The 18,797-nt window shown below is 38.2% G+C and overlaps 1 protein-coding gene across 2 annotated transcripts in view; it reads right to left on the reverse strand.

Moving 5' to 3' along the window:
* limk1a (LIM domain kinase 1a) overlaps nucleotides 1-18,797 on the reverse strand; it is a 92,624-nt gene that overhangs the window by 61,021 nt on the left and 12,806 nt on the right. The window lies entirely within an intron of this gene.

Genomic DNA, 18,797 nt, shown 5'->3' on the forward strand with positions numbered 1-18,797 from the left:
TCAAAAATGACAGTCAGCTCTCAACTGTCACTCAAACCGGGGAAAACCACCAAGTCTTAAAGGTGAATTCCACCAATGTTTAAAAACATCTACATAATTAAATAGCTAAGATGTAAACAGAGTCGTTCAGAGTGGTTTGGTGTGAAATTGTTCACAGTGGTGGTGATAGGAACCAGACGTCCATCTCTAAAAGCTCCCTCACAGAAAGTTATTACATGAAATGGTTATGAATATGCTTTAGACACTGATTCATCATAGTTAAAACACTTTTAAATCTATTCATGGTGACCCCTGGCTCCTATCACCACCAGCATTTCACACCAAACCACTCGGAATGACTTTGCTCACGTTTTAACCGCTGAGTTATGCAGAAATCTTGAAAGATCAGTGGAATTCCCCTTTAAGTAATAAAAATATTGGCCAACATTACTGTTATTGTTTAACCAATATATTTGTTGAGCCCTAGTTTCAACTCCACTCTTTACATATAATGAATACAACAAAAACAATCAATTTCTAACACGGTTAAATGTACAAGCAGCTGTTGGATGAAGCAATACAACGCAGGCATCATGCCTACATACGTCCAACTGAAACTGAAGACTTCATTTCAGCAGTAATAGCACGTACTATACCAGCGATCCCAAAGGAATACAAAGTCCGAGCTCCTCTGCTACAGCAGGACTGCAGTGCTATCTGCGGAGATGCTGACTCACTCCGAGCTTTGAACACAGAACAACTGCAAAAACTCTGTGAGCGACTGTTTGTGCATCTCACTCACTGAAGGGTGAAGCAATGTGAATGCAAACACACGCAATTAAATCAGCGACTGGTCAAGACGTGTCGTTCTCTAAACCACTGATTTGAGTACTGGAAGAATTTCAAACTTCAATGACTGTGGCCTATAGCTTTTATATACTGGATTGTATACTGGTTTACACTAGGTAAACACAATATACAATATATATATATATACATTAGAGATGAACTGTTGAGATGTAAACAGAGAGGTTCAGAGTAGTTTGGTGTGAAACGCTCCGTCCTAGAGAAACTTACTGGGTCAGAATTGTTCACAGTGGTGGTGATAGGAACCAGACGTCCACCTCTAAAAGCTCCCTCACAGAAAGTTACTACATGAGATGGTTATGAATTCACTGCCTGATATCTGAGACACTGTTTTACGATAGTTTTGAAAAGATTTTGGCCTTGAACTCCATTCATGGTGGAGGGATACATAATATGTAGGGTGTTGTGAACCAAATTAGTCCCCAAAGAAAACTTATTATTTCAGATTTTCAACTATTTTTCCATCATCAACATTCCATATAAACTCAGTAGACTTGTGTAGATTCACTGGTGGTTTTGGTTAGTAAATAAAATGTCTATATTAGTGTTGTAGTCATGGCGACCCCTGATTCCTATCACGACCACTGTAAAGACATCTGAACCATTTCACACCCAAACCACTCTGAATCACTCTGTTTACATCTCACTCAGTTATTGAGAAACTCCTTTAACTGTTATGATATTGGCCAAAGCATTTATAATACTTTGGTGTATAAGCAAAAGATATGTATTTACATATATTCTTTAAAATATATGTCAAGTCTGTGATATATTTACATTTATGTTTTTTTTACATATATGTAAATATTAAAACATGACACTATTATGTATATTTAATCAATTTATGTGCATATATTGGCATATATTTCAATTACATTTAATATTTAGAAATGGCATATTTACACATATTTAGCACTCATATTGTAAACCCTCTCATATATAGCACAGACTGTACATATATTTTTCTTCCATATTATAATGTGTTGCAATGTCAAAGTCAAAGTCAAAGTCAGCTTTATTGTCATTTCGTCTGATAACAGATGTGTTCACCTGGACGCAGAGCTATATTTAGACATAGAACATAGAACATTGAACAGCAGCAGACAGGGAATAAATATGAAAATTACAGACAAACTATATAAACACTGTACATTAAACTTTTCTCTATATGATAACAACTTTACAACCAACGGAGAAAATAGACCAGCTGTTAGTCTGCTAGTATAAAAATAGCAATTCTAGCATTTTGGCCATATCATTCAGTAGGTCTGGGCAATATGGCAATATATATCGTTATCGCAATAAATTATGTCACAATACAATATTCTGAAAATATATTGGATATCAGTGCTTGTAAAACACTGACCAATTGTCTGTTTTATTATAAAGAGAGCAAAATTAGTCCCGTTTAACCGAATTTAGTGCAAAATAGTAAGCCAAATACTAAATAAAAATAATTTGAAATCATTTTTTTCTCTGTTCCAACTGATCTGACGTCTGAAAAAATAAATATCAGGATGCATCGTGTATCGTGAAAATTTCCTTAAGTATCACAATATTATATTTTTGCCATATCGCCCATCTCTAACATTCAGCCCCCATCATTTTTCACACCAGGAGGGGTGAAAAATTCACTTTTGTGCCTACAAAGGATGAATATCTCACACATTATGTTAAGTCCTCCCGTCTAAGCCACATTCAGCACAGGGTCTCATCATGACAATGGGGACAATGAAGGAGTGCGGACAAAGAGAAGCGGAAATAGATGCAAAAATAATTCCATTATCTACATGACCAGGAGAGAGTGTCCTTGAGAAATAGACTTTACCCTCTGAGCCATATAATGGGTGTGTGCTGGTGCTCAGTGTACGAGTGTGTTGAGGAAACACCGTCTGACCTGCTGAAATACATTCAAAATAAACAGAGCAGGCAACAGTGCAGACACTGCAGACCTGCACTGTGTTTTTATTTCAGACTACCAGTTAATACCAGTCACACTATACTGGGATCATGCGCTGCTGAATGAGTTGGGTGGCATAACGGTTTCCCAACAACCATCTGTGCAGTGAGAGGATATGAATAGTGATATTACACACCAGTACAATTATGCTTAAGATCATTCAATGCACAACAGAGCCTGAAAGAGAAGTAGCAGGTATGCTAGCAGGATTCAGGAAAGGCAGAGGAACAAGAGGGATCATTACTGGGTCACAGAAATAGCTGAGGAGTTCAAGAAGGAAGTCAGCTAGGGGTGTGGCGATATGACGATATCAGATCGTGAAGGATTATAATGTGTCCACGATACGCCGTCACAGGGAGATCGTTGGATCGTGTTATAATGCACATTATATCCGTTTGGCCAAATCTCATTTCTTCTTTTAACCCTTACAGCTTTGGGGTGTCAACCTGACCCTTGAAATGGAGTTAAAAAGGGGTAGTGATTGAAATCTTGCCCTATGAAATGGGACCCTCAAATAAAAAAAAACATTACTTCATTAACAGCTACTAGCGCTGCTCTGTAGGCGACCCGGCCAGTCTTCAGTGACAGCAGAGGAGGGTAAAGTTCAGCTCCTCACTGCTGGGCTTTAGTTACATTTAGGGCATCATATGCTTCAAAGAGGGGGGCAATTATTCATGATCACAACCCCTAATTCTTCAGTAATATGGAGCTGAAGTCAGATATTCTCCAGCTTCTTGTTCAAATTTTCCCATTTCCACCTTAAATGGTGCAGCAGTTACATTCTGGCGCTTCAGGTGTCAGAACTGCTGGACTATTTAAGGTGGAACGGGAAAGTTAGCTAGCTAGCTAACGAGACATTAGGAAACTATTAGCGATTTTTTATGCTTGTTATGAAGAAAACGACCATAATACACTGAAACAGCATTAAACTAAAATAATAATGTGGTTATCGTAATTTGTTAACGAAGAAAATACTTAAATTTGTGGGTTTCTTTGGTCGCTCATGCGGCCATCTTACCGTTTTTTCTATTTTTACTTATAACACTCTGTTTGCAGCCTCTGAAAAGCCATGTAGCCCTAACACATCACCCTACCCCTCTATCTCAACAAGAATCAGGACACCCTACCCTTAGATGTGAACGCTCAAAACAGAGGGCGAAGGGCTCAGTGGTAGGGGCGAGGGGTGAAATGGGATTGGGCCTTAGTCCCCCAAAAAAAGTCTACATCACAAACCATGGTGATTTGCAAAGTTTGAACAGAGAAGGTTCTCATGTCGGATGGCAACACGACAAACCTTTTCAAGCATTTAAAGCGACAACATCCCAAACATCACGCTGAAAGTCAAGCGCCGAGGAGGTGCAGCCAGCAGAGGCTAACGTTAACGTTACAGCAAGACCAAAACAAACAGCGCTAACACAAGCGTTTGAGAGAGGCGCTCCATATGAGAAGACAAGTAAATGGAAAGAGGTAACAGAAGCAATAACATTTTATCTGGCAAAGGATATGATTCCTATCAAAACAGAGGAAAACGAGGGTTCCAAAGACTCCTCAAAGCAGTTGATCCGCGGTTTGAGTTACCCAGCCGCAAATACTTTTCCAACACCGCCATTCCACGGATGTTCACTGAATGTCGTGCCAAGATGGAAAACAAAGTTCAAAATGTGATTTTATTTGCAACAACAAGTGATGCTGGCTGTTATGCAGAGTGCACTGTACCTGATTGGCGGTGTTTACCTTTTAAAACCAATGTTAATTTTTTGCACACACAGATTAAAATCTGTTCAAAAAGGTAAAACGGGTGAAATGATCTGTTATTCTCTTTTTCTTTTAGTACTATATTTTTAAATGGGGAGATTAGTTTGGTTGTACTGTTTAGTAAATTGCAAAATGGTATGAAAAAAAATCGTGATAAAATCGTGATCGTGATCCTGCAAAAAAAAAAAGTGAAATGATATTTTTGCCATATCGCCCACCCCTAAAGTCAGCATCTGTTTCATTGACTATAGCAAATACAATTATGGAACATCATCAGGAAAATGGGAATACAAGTGCATCTCATCAACAAGCCATGGTAGAAAATGGTAAAACAGACAGGTTCCACATTGGCAGGGTTGCCCCCTTTCACCGCTCTTGTTTAACCTGTATTCTGAACATATATTTAAAGAAGCAGGACTGGAGGAAAATGACTGAGCATTCAAGATTTGTGGAAGAAACATCAATAATTGTACATATATGGATGATATAACACTCATAATGAAAAGTCAAAAAGATCTGAAGACCCTTAAAAGTAATAAATTAAGGAACGTGGTGAAAAGACTGGACACTTAATATAAAGATAACAAAACTTATGACAGCAGGAAAGAGTGCTAACTTTACCACTGATGGGGAAGATGAGGAAATGGTGGACAGCTTTTGTTTACTTGGATCAATTATTAATAAAAGAGCATCCACCACTCAAGAAATACGACACAGGTCGACTTTCAGCAGAATAAGGATGAAGGAGCTTGGAAAGATCTTTAAATGCAACGATTTGTCCTGCAAACAAACATAAAAATTGTCCAGGCTGTGGTCTTTTCTGTGGTTCTTTTAGGGATGTAAAAACTGGACAATAAAAAAGTGGAACAGGAAAAATACTGATGCTTTTGAACTGCTGAATAAGACAAAACAAACGTTGCTCAGCACCGCCCTCTAAAGGCGTCATTAACAAACATCAAATAAACAAACATCGCTCAGCGCCGCCCTCTAAAGGCATCATTAACAAACGTCAAATACACAAACGTCGCTCAGCGCCGCCCTCTAAAGGCGTCATTAACAAACATCGAATAAACAAGGGTCGCTCAGCGCCGCCCTCTAAAGGCGTCATTAACAAACATCAAATAAACAAAAGTTGCTCACCGCCACCCTCTAAAGGCATCATTAACAAACGTCGCTCAGCGCCGCCCTCTAAAGGCGTCATTAACAAATGTCAAATAAACAAACGTTGCTCACCGCCGCCCTCTAAAGGTGTCATTAACAACCTTCAAATAAACAAACATTATTTTCCTCATACTGTTCATCTCTATTCACCTTCTGTCTGAAACACTCTGTTAGAGATCCTGTGTCTTTAAGCCCCACCTCCTGATGAGCCCAGTGTGCTCTGATTGATCAGCCCGCCCGCTCTTTTGTGATTGGTCAATCATCAGACCAGCATCCTGCTACAAGTTCCACCCCTACACTGCTCTGGCTGTTCTTAAACAGTGTCGGTTCTGCTGTATCAGTATGAGCCGGAGTTCGATCCTGAAAGTCCAGTAGAAAAAGCTGGTAGAGGAAACAAGGTGTTTCAGGCAGCTGATAAAAGTGGTTTCTGTGGGAGAGAGTTTCTCTTTGTGACTTTGCAGAACGTTTTCATGCACAAAAAACTACATAAAACCCTAAAGGAAAGGGGAAAAGCAGAAAAGCTAAATAGATCCACTTAAACAAACATCAAATAAACACACATTACTCACTGCTGCCCTCTAAAAGTGTTATAGCACCATATAGAGCACGGGGGCTCAATCCTGGTCCTGGAGATCTACCAACCTGGAGAGCTCAGATCCAACACACCTGGATCTATTGTTAAGATGCTCCTGAAGACCATTTAGGACCATTAATTGGACCAGGTGGGTTTGATTAGAGGTGCTAAACTAAGCTGTGCAGGGTGGTAGATCCTCAGGTCCAGGACTGGGCACCCCTGATATAGAGGTCAGAATATTTGAATATTCAAATTTAGAAGAATTTTAATTAATACAATTCTGCTTTCTTTAATTTACATTTATTTGTCTCGACCCACATCTGCCTAATGGCCGCTGGGATAGGCTCCAGCTCCCCCTGCGACTCAGAAGGATAAGCAGTGTGTCTCGACCCAGCAGACTGTGTTTGTTGTGATGTACACACAGTATTCTTAAAGCTAACAACACTGTGGAAAATAACTGCAGTCGGCCTAAAATCACTGCGATCGGCTCAAATAATCGCCATCAGGCGGTTACATAATAGCTTTGACAGACGTTTCTAATAATAATAACAGACCTAATAACAGTTTATTGTTTCAGTAATAGTAATAAAAGAAAGTTGAATAAATAAATATTAGCTTTAGACAAAGGCATGATAGCGATCGCACTTTCTGATTTCTCACATTAAGCTTTGAGGGTCTGGACCGTGCTGAGGGTCAGGGAACTGCTACATTTGGAACAGGCCACTCTGGCTCAGCGCTATTTTCCCATGAAGTTAAAGCCCCACTCACATTCTCTAAGGACTGCTCTGTTTTTCCACCCAGGGGACGTCTATCAGCCTCCAAATGAGCCGAGCTGTTTCAGTCAGTACTCGTCTCTCTTCTTTCTCTCTTTTCTCTTTTTTGTTTTTTTTTAGTTAAAGGCTGGCTCCTCTGCTGGCCAGAGGCTCTGTTCGGACAGCATCAGGCAGAACAGAAGGGCAGGAATTCCTAAATACGTCCCCTGACAGCACACAAAAACAGACACGCCCCCTTTGCCGTGCTCGTCTGAATGCAAGCAGCAGCTTTCAGGGGTGGAAAAAGCTGCCGAAAATCCCTCCATGACACAATCCCCAAATATCCCCCAACTGCGCTGTATCTGGGTCAAAAGGAAAACTCTCACCCGCAGAATTCTGAGCGCAAAACGCAGCAAAATTTTCATTCAAATACTCTGCAAACAGGACGAACCCACCCAAATATCTCTCTCTCAATACCGGTCCAGTGTCAGTGACCTGTTTATGTTACATAATGGCAAAATACATAAATACAGTAGCCTGCAAATGTTTAATTTGATCTTTATTTGATTTTGGTATGTTTTATTGTTTTTGCTTTGAATACCACTATTATTATTATTATTATTATTACTATTATTATTATTATTATTATTACATTTAAATTTTTTAAGCCTTTCATATTAATTTTTTTTTATTTTTATCTATTTCAAATTTGGTCATTTTTACTAGTTTACATTTTATTCATTTATTTATTTATTTATTTATTTATTTATTTATTTTACTGCTTTGATTTTCCTCCATTTTATTTCAATGTTTGACTAAAAACCTGTTTTTTTTTCTAGAATCACTTCCACATTCAAACTTTTTGTTCAAACTTCCATATTCAAACTGCTCATCTGAAAGCTGTGAAGTTGTTCAGGATGAGCAGATTAAAGTCATTTTACACATTTATATCCGATTAAATTGGTTTGAACTGATTCCAAACTTCTGAACAGTGGTGTGTGTATACCACACACTCTTAAAAAGATGGTTCTTCAAAGGTTCTTAGTAAAGTTGGTTCTATTTAGAACCATGGGTTCTATACGGAACCATTTTATTAAATGATTCTTCATATTAATGGAGAAGTCTAGTATATGGTCCTATATAGCACCAGAAAGGGCTCTGCTATAGTTATGACAATAGCTAACAACAGAAAAACCCTTTTTGGTGCTGTATAGGACCATATACTACACGTTCTCCATCAATCTGAAGAACCATTTCACCATCCATAGAACCCTTTAAGCATGCAAATGGTTTTTTGAGTGTTCATGGTTCTATATACATCCATTCCCTTTATTAAAGAACTGAAATCTTATCCTATGTGTTTGGTCTCCTTGACGACTTCGGTACAGAATTTCGGACAGTAGCTATTACAGAATAACAGTTCCTGACTTCATAATTTCATTGTTAACTCCAGATAAGAAAACAGAATCACACAAACATCCTAACTAGACTAAACCTCCTAAATACTGTCCTAACTTTAGGATGAACCCCAACAGGGTCCTAACTTCTGTTTAAGGTCCGTTTCTATGGTTTTTAGGCTGCTGTGTCAGGCAGCATAGTTCACTACCAGCATAATGAGCTCCATTTATTTCTACTGTAAAACGCTGCTTTCACTGTGAGATGTTTTTCTTTTCTAACTCTGCGTTTTAAAAATCTCAGACGCTGCAGACTTGATCTCCACCGTCCCTCTGATTACCTTCGTGTGTTAATGTTGATGATGAAATATTACAGTGATGGTGGTGAATAATGAGGAGACGGAGCTGAACGTGTGTCTGTTTATTAGGAGGAGTAAAATTAGCGCGCTCGGCTAAAGTATTTGGGAAATGGAGACTCAAACTGGGGAGTGGCTGCTCTGATAAACAGCAGGGGGCGCTCTCACAGTATTCACTACTTACAGTTTATCACATTTTAGTTCTGTTTGACCTATTTTACATCAGTAACGGTAGCTAACGTTAGCTGTTTGGCTAACAAGCTTGATTATTCTGATTACTTGTTTACGTTTCAGCTATGCACGATTTTCTTCTGTAATAGAAAATTGTGAAAAATCTTATCTTGACCTGTCAGATCTGATTTTAGGACAAAAAGAACGTGCGTCATTCTGTAGTCGCCGTCATGCCCATATAAGGAATTCTGGGTCTAAGCTGGTTGTCTGTTTGGGAAGAATTAGTCAATAGACCCTAAACTATGAATTTGTTTAAGAATCGAAATATAAATTTTGCTACATGTAAGCTAACGACATCATAGGCTGACCTCACTAAACTACCCCACACAGTCCATCGTGGTAGTTTAGAGGCTTTGGCAGTTTTAGGTTTGAGGAGTTGGGTTCAGATTCACGAAAGTGTCTTGGGAAAGAAAGAATCTTCTTAAATGTGTGTTTTTTAACTTCATTCTGAAGGAAAAAGTTACGAGAAATTGTTATTCTTAAGAATTCTCCTAATTTCTTAACTTTTTCTTAAGAATAATTCTAAGAAGAAGTGGTATTCTTAAAATATTCTGTTCTTAAATGTTTTCTTAAATTTACGACATCCTCACACTCTACTACCCTCAATGTAGCTGGTCGTCGTAGCGGCACCACGTGAAACTGCCGTGACGTAAAAGAGACAAATTGTGCTCAGAAGAGGCCGATGGCAGCAAAATAAAGGACTGCGGAAAAAACAGGAGAGTTTGGGGAAAAACTACATCAGAGTTCAGACGAGACGGTACCAGGTTTGCCTAACGGAGAACCAAAAAAGGCGAGTCAGAACCAAGCAGTGGAAAAGTGGCTTTACTTTCATGTGACGTCGTTTCAACGTGCAGCATGTTTGGGGTGTTTTTGTTCACTACAGGATGCGATAGTGGAGATTTTTGAAAATCCCACTCATTGTTTCCTAAAGAGAAAACCAGCTTAAACCTGGAGTTCCTTCTATAAGCATGACACCAACTACAGAACAAAGCACAACTTCTAATTATCAAAACAATTTTGGTTCATTGATTTTTCTGAAGCCCTGTGCTCTTGGTCAAAGATGAGAGTTGGTTCAGGTGTGGCCAAAAAGACGACCAAAGTGACCTCTACGCCTCTTTATAGCCCTCCAACCCCTGGTAGTGACAGATGTGAGTTCATCTGCACATAGACTGTCACAACTCCAAAGCAAACTCCCTCTCTCTGTCTCTCTCTCTCTCTCTGTCTCTCTCTCTCTCTCTCTCTCTCTCTCTCTCTGACCCAGATGTCCTCGCCAAATCTCCGAGCCTGCAGCCCAGGCTTGGCACTAATGCAGTTTTAAGCTCTCTGCCAATTTCCCAGTCTATGGAAACCCATTTGCAGACTTAGCGGCAAAAAAGTAAGGCAATTGCGATGGATCCAGCACAGGAGACGGACTAAGAGGACCAGATTGACGCTGAAAGGATCTCGACCCATCAAGCAGACACAGATATCACATGTCTTGGGACAACGTTCACAGAAAATCTGTTCTAGCTGCTGCAATCGTGAACCTCTTAAAGTGAAAGTTTGGCCAAAAATTACATTCTTACACAAACTTACCCCCAGTCGGCCAAGGGGTTTTGGGTGTTTTCCACATGGTTTTGTATTGGAGCTGCGAGGCTAATGTAGCTAACAACAATGGGAGCTTGTGAGCACTAATTAGCACAGCGCTAACTGCATGACTAAATCATCACATATCGGAAAATATCGGAAGTTCAATGCTTTTTTAATACTGCAGTGTCGTAAACAATTCAACACTCTTTCAATATTATATTTTGCCTACATTCTTTAAAAAAGGGACAAAAAAAAAGATTTTAGGAGCTTTTGCTTCCTTAAAGCACCTTTCAATAAATGATTCCTCTAAAAAACTCTCATTTTTGCAAATAATGAAGCTTTCTAAAGCTAGAAAACATCAACATAATATAAAGCTTACACCAGTTAAAGATTCTTCCTGGAGCTGAAAGTATTTCCCAGCCGACAATCATTTAGGAACCTTCATATTTAAGTATCTATAGATCAGGGCTGTGTTGGGGGTCAAAGCGCAAAGCATTTTTCCAAATTTCTGCATAACTCAGTGTGTGAGATGTAAACAGAGAGATTCAGAGTGGTTTGGTGTAAAATGGTTCAGATGTCTTTACAGTGGTGGTGATGGGAACCAGGGGTCGCCATGACTACAACACAAATATAGACAATTTACTATCCAAAACCACCAGTGAACCTACACGAGTCTTCTGAGTTTATATGGAATGTTGATGATGGAAAACAGTGGAAATAATACGTTTTCTCTGGGGACTATTTTGTGTTTTAGACCCAAATCTTTTCAAAACAATCGTAAAACAGTGACTCAGATATCAGGCAGCACATTCATAACCATGTAGTAACTCCCTGTGAGGGAGACTTCAGAGGTGGACGTCTGGTTCCTATCACCACCACTGTGAACAAGTCTGACTCTCAACCATTTAATTTTTAAAAATGGTTCCCCTTTAAGTAAGAAAACAGCTCAAGGAGCCCAAATCCTTCATTCTAACTGCTCTAATAAAACCACTGAGACTGATTTCTTCTCCAGCCTGTGAGGAGCTGGTGTGTCGGCTGGGAGAGGAAGTGTGAAGCTGACAGCAGGAGACGAAGGTTACATAAACACTGCATCGTCCTATTAATACGCAAATCCAAGACGCGAGTGGGCGGAATATCTGGGCAAACATAGCTCTCCCCTCACAGCTAATCATTCGCTTCAAAGCAATTACTCTGTCACGGCCCAAAGTAATTAGACGGGCAAATGTGTTCCTCATATCTCCGCTATTCTGGCGCATCGCGACTCCTGCAGTCACACACAGCGGTCACCTTCACTCGTCCAGACCACTCGCAGCTCGAGATATTGGAAATGTCTTAAAAAATAATGGAATAAAAGAATATTAACTAATCAAACTTATTCTTAACCCAAATCTAGTTTGGCAAAATATCTATTTTACACAATCTTAGTCCAAATCAGACACGTTTGGTGTAGTTTCCATGCGTTTTTTATGCAAGACACATTTTAAATACATTTATTTTGAAAAAGTGGTAAATTTAACTGGCTGCTTCATGGTTTTCTAGTGGAGCTACAAGGGCTAGTGCAGCTATAAAGTACTGAAAGCTTATTAGCATGGTGCTAACTGCATAAATCATCACGTATTTGCCTCAAACTATGTAGAGTAACGTCTAGCAGACTTGATTATGTGGTTTCTGGTACTGTATGACTCAATGTTATCTATAAACACGGAAGCGCTGGAGCTGTTTTTCACACTTTTGTTTATTTATAGAACAAAATTTACACAATTTCTTGAATGTAGTTGATCAGGCAGGACCTGTGTGGCGTCTGAGTTTCGCTTCTTTGGTTTTCGCACTGAAGCTAATGTAGCTAAGCGTGTAATGAAAGCTACCTCTGTGAATTAGCACTGTGCTAACTGCATGACTACAGTCACCAGTTACACTCCAAACCAGACATGCATGATGGTACTGGAATCATATCAGTATCAGCAGATTATTGCTTTGTTTAAATTTGAATGATTTTTGAAACTGATATTTATTGATTTATTTATTTCTCTGCTAGAAAAAAAACAGCAAAGCATGGCTGATCACCACCAAAACCAGCCTATATTGTGTTTTAATGCTGGTATGCTGGTCAACCAGCATGCTGGGGTGACCGGCTAAACCAGCACCAGACCAGCATAAACCAGCTTAGACCACCATGACATGTTTTTTTTCAGCAGGGTTCCTCCACAATGTTCAAGCGACGCTAAAATATCTGCATTGTATTCATTTTACTGCATTTGTACGCCTACAAAAATAAATGATATATTTTATTGTGGATTCCAGGTGGAACTAAACCCAGTTTTAAATATTTGAAGAATGTTCATGTTTCAGCATTGGCAGATATGTACATGAAAAATATCAGGTATCGCTGATTGCTCCATAACGCAAACTACACGACTATCATCACACAGTTGCTCTGATACGCTGTTATCTATAAAAAAGAAACAAAAATACTGACAACTTTCAGGCTTCAACATGGCGCTGCTACTGTTTTTAGCTTTATGTTAATGTACTTTAGTCCAGGTCTATAGATAACAGTGAGTCATACAGTGTGAGAACCACATAATTAAGTCTAGTGGAGATACTGAACAGCTCCACACGCTCTGAGAAGGCCTGCGGTTAGCAACATGCTAATAAGGTTATGTTCCTTGTTAGCTACATGAGCCTCATAGCTCCAGTGCTAAAACTAAAGAACTCCAGACACCAAACATGTCTTAGCTGACTGACTACATGAAGAGGGGAAAAACTGTAAATTCAATTTTTTGCCATATTATTATTCCCTTAAAGATCAGGAGGCACAAATATAAAACACTCCAAATGAGGCAGGAATAAAAGTGATACGACAACATGGCAGCAATAAAAGGGAACTAGTAAAAATAGTTTAATAGGGTGAAGAATTTCACAGATTTCAGTTAAATAGTGCTGCTCCTGAGTAATGCAAATAATATTTCTCAAGAAATGATTTTGAATAATATAAACAGTTTATGAGAGATGGAGCTCCCCAGAACTCTTATTTGGTCTCTGTTAATCAGCTCTTATCAGTTCCCTCTTTAGAGAAGGGACCTTTAATCTTCAGGATAAATGTTCGTGATGTTTTGAGTGATGTTTCAATCCCTAAAGTTGGTCAGGAGCCGCCAGAGCGTCCAGGCCTGTATTTGTTACTCCTATAATAGAAGAATGACTCAGTCAGCCTGAATTGCTTTCCATGTAGTTACTAAATAAGGGCTGGACGATTATTCCAAATTTTTTTTTCAATTACGATTTTGGCCTCCAACAATTATGAAAACACGATAATCGAGATAAAATGATTATTGTGCTGCATTCTAATTCTCAACGATGCTCTTGTTTTGTGTTGTGTTCTAAATCCAGCGCACCCCTTTACTTTACAGCGGCTTTCCCTAAAAACAAAAAACTCATCTCATTTATTTTTATTTATGATTTTTTATATATGTTTAGTAGTTTCAATATGTTGTGGAAGTGCATTACAACATAGTTTAACTTATTTAATTTTGATCTTGTTTATTTTTATTCATTATTTTTATATTATTTATTAACATTTATATGTCTTTATATTTTATATATTATTAATTTTATTTATCTTTTTAACATTTTTATTTGTTTTTCAGTTTAATGATATTTAAAGTTAAAAAAAATCACTGTTAAAAGGATTTTTAAAAAAGTTCAATAAGTGCATGAAATTTCTTAACATTTATAGGTTTTTATATATTATATATTATTTATCTTAGATAACATTTTAGTTGTTTAATCTTTTTATCAGTTTAATTATATGTAAATTTCAAGAAAATCCACTTTTTAAAAGTTCAGTAAATGCATGATGTCGTGTTAATCGGGTTAAATGATTGTGTTTATGATTTTTTGTCATAATCAAGCAGCCCTGCTTAATAATGTATTTTGTACACTAATTAATGGATTTAGAATGCATTTTTTGTCAGTTTTTATATGGAATGTAATGTAATGTATGAATGTAATGTACATATAAAATGTAATGAATGAAAATCTGAAATAATCCATTTTTTGGGGACTATTTTGCCAAAAGCTTCTCAAAACTTTCATAAAACAGTGTCTCAGTCATCAGGCAGTGAATTCATAACCATATGATGTAATAACTCTCTGTGAGGGAGCTTTTAGAGGTGGACGTCTGGTTCCTATCACCACCACCGTGAACAGTTCTGACTCGCTTTTTAACCGAGAGGAACAAAGCAATAGTGGACACAAGGTAAAGAGCGCCTGATCTCAGATCCGAGTGTCTCATTAACACCATCGATGGGGAAGATGTCCACCACCACAGAGGTCAGCGCCTCTTACGAAAAGGGAAGTCAGGCTTCCTCATTTGGTCAGATGTTGTGTAGCGGTACAGACACGCAATGCAGGTGCGGTGTGAGTACCTGCACCATCACTCGCTCGCTTCTGCTGAAAACTGTACAACAGCAACGTCAGCGTTGCTAGGAAGTGATGACACCATCACTAAGGAAGTGCAGCAACTTGTGTCCTAGTTCTGCACGAAGCTGGTAGCATCTGCCACTGATCTGAGGCCAGTTCTCCAGTGGTTCCTCTCCTGGGCTCCTCTGCAGTCTGTCCTTCAGCAGACTGAGCTAATCAGAATGTGCTGGACATTCCTTCTCCTCAGCAGGGTCATCTGGAGGCTGATTAAACAGCCAGGCAAAGCTGCGTAAACATGCTGAGGTTACCCACAGAGGAACTGTCCAGCCTCAAGACTAATGAGGGCGGTGACAAAGCTCGCTATAACAGGAGAAGGACAACACAGAAGGACAACACAACCACATTTTCCGAATCTAAATGTCCAAATAAAAAATACAAAAACACAGGATCGGAACTATGAACGATACTAGTAAACGAGTAAACCACTGAGTATTTCAACGATTAATCAAGTAATCAGAGTTTTTTAAAAAAGCTTAACAATATTAATGGACTAAACTGACCAATAACAAACCATAATTAAACAATTACAAAACAAAACCATGGGGCTGTCAAACTGAACAGTACAAGTGACCAAATATTACATGAATTAGTCAGATCATCCAAGTGTTTTAAAGAGTCTGATCAATATAAATGGACCGAAAAAACCAATAAGAAACCATAATTAAACAATTAAATAAGACAAACACAGCTCCTTCACTACGAATGATACCTGTAACCAAATAGTCTATCAATTATGTTAATTAGTTGTTTTTTTAGAAAGGCTTAAAATTAAAAAAGGGCTTAAACTGACCAATAGCAAAGCATATCTCAAAAAAATATGAACTATGAATTATACTAGTACCCAAATATTCTACTGATTATTTATCTATCTACATAATCTATTGACTGACAAACCATTGACAAACCGCACAAAGCCTTTCAAAGATTCTTAGATACCTTACTGGACAAAATACTGCATATAGTTGATTAGCCACGCCCACTCTCATCACACACTTGAATATTCATACATCTCACATGTGAACATGCAATCAGTGGATATGAACACTGATCTCATACCACACACAAACAGACAACGCAGCATCCTTCTGGATCCCACATCATAACCAAGCTCATTACAAATTCAGCTTTCTAGCAATATTTCTGCACAAATTGGTTCTAAAGTAGTAAAAAGGGGTCCTCGGTGGGACTCTGACCTTATTTCTCCTCATCAATATGTAAATATGCGTGGCGGTGTCGTTCTCCTTTGGGGCTGTTATGTAAATGCAGCGCGTCCAAGACTGACAGAGCTTCTGTTATCAGTTCAAAATAAACATACAAACATGTTTAACTTGGTTTTTCTGACGAGCTGAGACTTTTTCCTTAAACCGTCAGTGAATCTGTACCCATCACTGATTTACAAACCTGCAGGAAACTGCAGAAGTCAAAGCGTAAAACCTTCTAATGTCCACACGCACTTCAGCACAACTTCTGTTACATTTATTTGTAGTATTTGTAACGTTATAACATTCTAACAACGTAACATTTATCTCTAGCCTTTATAACAATGTAATAAAATAATATTCATTTGTAGTATTTGCTGGAATGTAACATTTATTTGCAGTATTTGTTAGATTGTGACATTTATTTCTAATATTTACAACAAATTTACATAACAATGTAACATTCATTTGTAGTATTTGCTATTTTGTAACATTTATTTGTAGCATTTGTTAGGTTGTAATACTTATTTGTAGCATTTGTAACAATGTAACATTTATTTCTAGTGTTTGTAACAATGTAACATAACATTTGTTTGAAGCTTTTGTTAGAATGTATCGTTTCTATGTAGTATTTGTAACAACGTAAGATTTATTTGTAGTATTTGTAGTATTTATCTCTAAGAGATTACTAATGCAGTAAAATCACAACAAAGCATAGTAACCTTTAGCACCTAAACTACAGCTGAGCAATATGACAATATTTATCATTATTGTGATAAATTGCATCACAATATACTTTTCTGAGCATATCATAGATATCATCACTGCATATAAAGCACTTCCTAAGTGCTTTTTTGTTTAAAAATACAGCATAATTAGTCTTGTTTAACTGGATTCAGTGCAGCACAGTGTGTGAGATGTTGAATACAAATCACTGGACTCACAAGCTGTGTCTGAAACTGGGCCCTACTCAATATCTAGTGCACTGTTTTGGGCTTCTGCCGTTTTGTTGTAGTACATCATGATAAACATGTAATGTAAAACTCCTCCTGAAGTATCACGTTATTACATTTTGCCGTATCGCCCAACCCCTGATCTAAACGCTCTGCTCTCTGCTCTGCTCTCTACTCTTATGGAGTACGGTATATGCATCACCAAATATGAATTTGAATTATGGGACAGATTTCTTTTAAAGACAATAATATCTGCTAACATTGTTCTAATGTCTTTCTTTCTTTCAAGCTTCACTGGATTAAACAAACATTTTACTCCTGTGTTGTTTTACACTGTATTCTCTGGAGCTGACAGGCACGTTTTGAGGAACGTGATGAGTTTTTATTCTCTCAGTCAGTAAACTCAGAGCCTGGTACGACAGCAGGGCGGCGCTGTTTCAGCAGTTTCAGCAGTTTTCTAACGGTGGCTTTGATACTGGAATGTTCACATTCCACAGAGCTGAGAGAGACTGCAGGATTAACGTAAACACAGAGCTGTGACACGCCTGCCACTGTCACCTCACACTCACTCATTCAAAAGCTCTCACAGGACAAGAAAACCTATACATAATAATAATTATATGTATATATACATATATTCTTCTCCCCTCTATTAAACAACTAAGCCGTTAATAACACATTTGTCTGGATGTGCTTTGCTTAACTGAACCGTCTAAATAACATCAAATTCGAACTGTGAAATAAATATAATAAAGGAGGAAATACAGCACACAGCATAAACCTTGTATCTCCAAAGAGGCAATTTCACTGGAGAAAGATGAACATTCTCAACTTTTAATGTAATTTGACCACAAAATTATTTGTTCATGTCAACTAATCACGAATTTTTGCTTGATTTTTGATATATAAGCAGCTGGAAATTTTAAATTACTTCAACAAAAGAAAAACGTCAAGATGAAGACATGAGGTTTTGTCTCGACGGTGACGATATGTAAGTACCTATATGTAACAATAATACGTCTCATCTTTATTAGAGATATATATATATAATATATCTCATCCTCAGGCGTGATAAAGACATGGTTTGGCTGTTTCACTTAAAAACTGAACATAAACTTCACAAAACCAGGAGCATTTTGTTGATCGTCACATTGTAAGTTTGCCCTGTTTCTCAGGTTTTCTTACAAAGTTGACATGAAAACCAGTAAGTTTGTTTATCTTTCACTCAAGTTACTGCAAACTCACAAAGACACACAATCATAATAACAGCCAACACGATCAGACAGAGCGATCAGCTATGGAGACGTCTGCTCCATCTTTCTGCTGCTTCTTTCGCTGAGCCGTTCTCTCCTCCGCAAATATTTAAGCTACCTTTCTGAGTTAAACACGAGGTGCAGGCAGACAGCGGCCTTCTGTCCGTCAGCAGCACAGAAACAGCTGACCAAACATGATCCTATTGGGTCATTGGCAGAGAGGCAATTAAAAGACAACAAGCACTCACAAAACACACATGTAAACAGATCATTAAGGTGCAAACAAAGACGCAGGCTGTCCTGTCTGGAGCTGAG

This window comes from Colossoma macropomum, unplaced genomic scaffold, assembly GCF_904425465.1.
Source record: "Colossoma macropomum unplaced genomic scaffold, Colossoma_macropomum, whole genome shotgun sequence".
Lineage (NCBI taxonomy): Eukaryota > Metazoa > Chordata > Actinopteri > Characiformes > Serrasalmidae > Colossoma > Colossoma macropomum.